The sequence below is a fragment of the Martes martes genome, assembly GCF_963455335.1.
Source record: "Martes martes genome assembly, chromosome: 10".
NCBI classification, from domain to species: Eukaryota; Metazoa; Chordata; class Mammalia; order Carnivora; family Mustelidae; genus Martes; species Martes martes.
Window position 1 is genome coordinate 77230192 of NC_137898.1, and position 6000 is coordinate 77236191.

Sequence of the window (6000 nt, forward strand, 5' to 3'; positions counted from 1 at the left end):
AGGGAGAGGACATGAGACCAGCAGAGCCCTGAGGTGGCAACAGAGCATCCTATGATGGGGACATGTGGACATCCCAACCACCAGGACCGACTGCATCCCCTGGCCCTGACTCTGCTTCACCTGAGTCTGGTGTCCCGTCCCTCCCCCATTGCCCCTCGCAGAGTCTGCACCCTTCACAAGAGGGTGGTCCCATCTCCTCCCAGGGCAGGCTCTGTAAGCTCACCCACTACCACTCCCATTTCCCAACCAACCCTTCCCCCAGCCCCCCAGAAACTGGGGGCCACAAGTCACCCTGACCTAGAGACAGATCACCTCTTGGGGAAGAACCAGAACTGAGGACCACACCCCCCTGGTGGGTCCACTGAGTCTACCAGGGAACAGTGGAGTACAGACTCCAACCCAGGGAGGCTTCCTTCTCTGGGGACCTTTTCCCCTTTGACACTTCTCCCTTGGTCTCAATGCTTGAACCAGCATTTCTGAAAACAAGCTTGGAGGAACCTGAATTCCATCCTGTGAAATGCTCCAGGAAAAGTAGATAGGATAAGGCTAGGAGACAGGCAAAGCAAGGGGAAGGCACTCTCAGGTTGTACTTGGGCACCTTTCTCTAGCCATTGAAAGAAACCAAAGGGGCAATTTCGATCTACCGAGTCTGCATGGAGATCAGAGCTACAGTGGGAGGGGTGAGGAGACACAAGCATGGGCTGGATTTTGTTCCTCCTTCTCTCAGCTCCCACATCCAAACGGACAAAGCACCATCCATCCTGACATGTCCCCATTCACCATTACCATTGCCATGGTCAGTGTCTCCGGTTCAAGCCCTCATCACCCTTCCACAGTGCCAGGAGCTCCAATGGACTCATTTTCCAGTCCCAACTTCCTATCCCACACTGCCCATTCTAAAACACAGACCTGACCCCCTCTCCCTAATGAAGACCCCCCAGTCTACAGGACACAGTCCAGCCCCCAAAGAGCAGGCAAGGACTCTACCTGTGTGGGTACTGGAGTTGCACGGGTCTCAGTGGACACTCAGACTAACCTTTGGCTGGCTACGTGGATGCACACGTGTTCAGGTGCCCACATCCACAGCCATGCGTCAAGGATAGCATGACCAACCAGAGCTGCTGGCAGGATTACATCCAAGCTGTAGACAGCCTTGCTCCTCAAGAACCATGATGGAGATGACTCTACGTGTCCCCCACCTGGGTCCTGGAGCCTATGCTTTGCCACCTCTTCATAATGAATGACTAGCCATGAACTCAAGGGCAAAGAAGGCTCATTAGAGATCTACACATGAAAGGTCATTGACCTAAAAATTAAGCTACCAAAATGGGAAAGAAACCAAAATTAACTCACTATCAAAACAATGCAAGAAGAGGGAAGGAATTGCAAAAGAAGGAAAACATTACTCTGGGGAGGAAATGTTTCTAAAACACATAGCTCTACGATTTTCTGGACTTCATTTGTTCCAAAGATTAGGAAGATTACATTTCAAAAGCTCCCAAAGGAGACACTTCTATTTTTTTGAAAACTCTTTCTTAATTAATATCTTCAGAGAACTAAGAAGTACTTTTATAGGCTGACGGAATCTTAATAAAACTCTCCGAGAAATTCTGGCATCAGTCACAACAAACACCCTCTTGGAATTTAATTTCCTTTCCAGCATACAACTTACTATGGAAACTCATTTATGATGCCACCACAACCAGTCAAAATCTGCCTGGAGCACAAAAACTTCAAAGCCCCACAAGAGAGCCTTATAGGATGGGAAGGAAACTGGCCCCAAACTCAGCCAGATCCTACACCTAACCAAGATTTCCTCACACCGACCTTTCTGGCTTGTACCGTCAGATTCTACTCTTCCATCTCCAGCCCAGCCCTTAGACCACCCTACCCTCAGCCCACCCTGCCCTCCCACCTTACACCGTGGCTCTTCCAGTGCCTCCTTCCAGCTAGAAATGCTTCCAAACTCGGTATCTTTCTCCCTGCCCAACAAAACAAATGAAAAGGAGACAGGGCACCAAATGCGCAAAGGGAAACCAGCCTCACCCATCTTCAACTTTCTATCAAAGACTGTCCTTTCTAGCTCCTGGTTTTGCTCTCCCTCCTTTTAGGTGATGGCAGGGCCTAGAATATTTACCGTGTGCACTGAGCATTGGGGCAGGAGGGCAAAAGCTGGAAGAATTATTCATAAGTACAGAGATGTACCCCAAAAGCCTTTTTTTCCCTTGAGGACAATTCCTATAGGAAGACTTCATCAATCCCATTATCCCAAGGGCCTGCGGCAAGGGGAGAGAAAGGGGTGAACGCCAACCTTCACTGAGCACACTGTAGATCTCAGTTAATATAAGGCAGTGATCCTGATTTTATGTATGAGAACAGGCTCAGAGAGGTCAGGGGATGGGCTCAGGAGGTACACTGAGGCCCACCGGATACCAAAACTCACAGACTCAAGCTTCCAGTACCCCCAAGTTGCTTACATTAAAATATTGCCTGGGCTACAAGACACTTTACAGCTTACACATTGCTTTTCGTATACATTATGTCATTTCCTACCACCACCCTGTAGGAGAGCTAAGAATTCTTTTTCCACTATTACACAAAGGCTATCTGGTTTCAAAGATCATCAGTAAGGTGCACAAGCTGGCTGTAACACTTACAGTTTGTTTCTTCAGTGTCTAGTAAGTGGTAGAGCCTCAAATAGTAACTATTTGTAGCTTCATAATTTTCACTAATTTTATAGCCCTAAGTAAAAATAACACACACACAGACAAGCACACATATATAAACACTATAGATATTCTAAAGATTCAATCTAATTAGTTACACATTTACATATTGGGAGAGGACTTAATTTTACCACTTCAGACTCAGAGATAACCACTAACTTCAGTCTCCAAGAAACTGACAAAAAAAGGATTACTGAAAATGATGTGGTCAAACCCAATATGGATTTTGAAAGCTAATGGAAGAGAACAAAAGGATAGGAGCATTCAAGTTGTGATAAAATACAGAAAGAAAAAAAAAAAAAATCCTCCTCCCCTTCCAGCGTCATGGCTTCCTCATTAATGTGCCATTTGGCCCAGCCGTGTCATTTCAACTCTGGGGTGCCCCTCAGTACCCAAACAACAGAACCAGCAGATGACCTAGAAGTTCTAGTCCGAGGTTGCCCAGCGGATCTGGGGTCTGGGGGGTAAGTGGAGTGGACACATTACGACTTCAAGTTATTTTTAACGTGCTGCATCTAATGAACTGTTTGCAGATGAATGACACTCACGTGAAAGGAGACCAGGGAAGAAATGCCAGATGCAACAGGAATCCGCACACGACTTCTCAAACCACAGTGAAAAAGACGATGGAAGTGTGTTGGCACAAGGATCCCAATATCAGTCAGACAGAAGGAAATCTTTAGTACAATGGCAATGAGAAATCCTGGGGGTGTTCTCCGAGTAAGGCTGCACCAAGACCAACCCAACCGAGCCTCCACTGCAGGTTTGAAGGTTAAAACGAAAGAAAAAAATTCAGGGCCTCAGATAAGATAGACATAGTTTTTTCAAAGCATTTTTAACAACTGTAGAGTCAAAACAGCTGGACAGCCATGTATGCGAATGGCCTGCATGAGAACAGTATTCATTCTATAAATCTTGTACCAATTATTATTAGTTGTTTATTTTGTTTTGCTGTTTGCGGTCTTTCTTGCATCTTATCTGTTGTAAGTGCCTCCTGGTATCCTTACCATCTGCTGATGCTGAGGTCCTGTGTCTGATCTAGTCTCACAAGGAAAAAGATTTCAGTTTCCCTCAGAAGCTGACTCCTTTCTAGTTCTGTTTTTATACCCCATTTCAGAGAAAAGGAAACTGAGGTTCAGAGAGGGCCCATCCAAGGTCATCCTCCTTGCGGACAGATCTAGGACTATAACTAGGGTTCAGAAGGCCCAAGGTGTGGGTCTCCAGTTCTATCGAAGTCACAAATGACCTGGCATACTTGTGTCCTGAATACGGAGTTTATTTGGAAAAAAAAAAAAAAGAGAGAGAGAGAGAGAGAGAGAGAAAAGCGACATGAGTCATCGCTGTTGTCAAGGGGCACCACACAGGCTGTTCTAATAAGACATCCAGCATCTCCAGAACCACTTGTTTCTGAAATAACCAGCCTCAGCCAGGGAATCAAGGGCCATGTCTTACTCCCCTGAAGGATGCCCCGGACCCCGCGAGCAGCGGAGCCGCTGGGCTTTACGCACCTGCTGGCCCAGCCCCGGGAATCCCTGACATTGCCTATGCAGAGGGAACGAGGTGGGTGGGTATGGGGGGAAGTCGGAGTTGTGCTTTCAGACAGCGCGCTGCGGTAGTTAGGATTTCACACAGTCCAAGCCTGCTCACCTTGGAACCCTAAATATCTCGCCCACTCGGGGATCCCTCCTCAACTTCCCCCGGACAAAAGCACTGCGGTGTGGGAGGTGAACCTGACAGATAGGGAGGGGCGGTACCTGCCCCAAGCGCTGGAGGAAACAACGCTCAGCTCCCTCTCGCACCTCTTAAAAGAACTCCCCATCCGGTCTTCAGACGCCAGAGGTGCCCCCAACTCTCTGAGCCTGACCCCTGTCTCGGGGTCTGCCCCAACGGAGGCGGAAAGTAGGGAAAGCCCACTCCTCATCGCTCTACCCCGCCACCGGCTCGCCTCCGCAACCCCCCGTGCTCGTCCCCCCATGGAGGGCCTCTCTCCCTCCCTCCTCACCCGCAGGGAGGGACGCCCCCCCCCCACGGCCGGACACTCGCCCACTGCAGCCCGGAGAGCCAGCGCGCACCTCCTTTTTCCCCGCCCGCGGAGGAGCCGCGCGGCTCCCGCCTTCCCAAACCGGGCCCTCCCGGACGCCGCGCCTACGGCCCGGGACCCCCCCCTCACCGAGTCCCTGCGCCCCCCGGGGTCCACCCCGCACCCGCACTTCCCGCCTGGCCCACGCGGGCTAGCAGTCCGCCCCAACTTTTCCGGCCGCGGCCCGGTTCCCGCAGCGGCGGGGATTCCCGTCCGGAGCCGGGACTGGCGGGCGGGCTCGCGGCCCCTCTGCCCCCGCCCGCCCCGCCGGCACGAGTTGCGCTCGGGACCGGCTCGGCGCCCGGGCCTCGGCCGGCAGCCCGGCGCGGAGGCGGAGCCGGCGTGGCGGGAACCGCGCTGTCCCGGCGCGGGCACCCCCGCCCCGTGCCCGGCGCCCGATCCCTGCGCCCGCCCGCTGCGCTGCCGCGCCGCTCCCTGCCCACCTGCCCGCGGGCGCCGGCGCCTCTCACCTCCTCCCGCGCCGCCGCCGCCGCCGCCACTGCCGGGAATACGTGGCAGTGGCCGCCGCCGCTCGCGCTCCCCGCCTCGCCTCTCCTCTCGGCGCCCGCGCGGGCGGCTCCGGCGCGCCGGACCGCAGCGCCAGGCGCCCTCTGCCGCCAGGAAGCCGAATCCTCTCGCCCTAACCCTAACTCGCCGGCCGCCCCCCGCCCGGACCTGGGCCCCAGGTCCCCGCCTTCACCCCCGCCCCCCAGCCCCCGCCCCGCCCCGCCCCGCCCCCCCGGCCCGGCCCAGACGCTCGCGTCCGAGCGGGTTCCGCAGGGCCGCCGGACCAGTGCCGCGTACCGGGCCCGGGCCACCGCCGCCTCCAGGAAGGCTGCCCTGACCACCCAGCCGCTCGGCGCCGCCGATACAGGTCATCCTCGGGCTGACACATTTCCTGCTTCTCCGACTGCGTCGCCCGCGAGGTACTATAGTCGGAGAGGGGGCGGACGGGGGTGGGTGTAGGGGAGCCAAACACCACGTCTCTCGCGCTCGCCATTCTCTCCGCTAGGGCTAGGTTTGCGCCCTGCCTGGAATACCGAAGTGCGCAATAAATAACTTGCTGAGGGAACCAAAGAGTGAATGAGTAGAGATTTGTGCAGCTCTCCGCAGGGGGCTTTTAAACCTCCAGCGGACAGATATCTTGACCTGGATTTGTTTTTGTAAATTACACAGACACGTGCGCAGTTTAGC

The 6000-nt window shown here is 53.9% G+C and overlaps 1 protein-coding gene across 3 annotated transcripts in view; it reads right to left on the reverse strand.

Annotated features, from left to right (window-relative positions):
* SMCO4 (single-pass membrane protein with coiled-coil domains 4) overlaps positions 1 to 5410 on the reverse strand; it is a 59471-nt gene extending 54061 nt beyond the window's left edge. Inside the window, exon 1 of one of the 3 annotated variants that reach the window (XM_080816141.1) lies at positions 5277 to 5410. The gene's annotated coding sequence lies outside the window, so the exon portion shown is untranslated. Of the gene's footprint in view, positions 1 to 3274; positions 3395 to 5249 lie in introns of those variants that run through there. The other 2 variants (XM_080816137.1, XM_080816138.1) reach the window with 2 other exon arrangements.
* Positions 5411 to 6000: the final 590 nt, after the last annotated feature.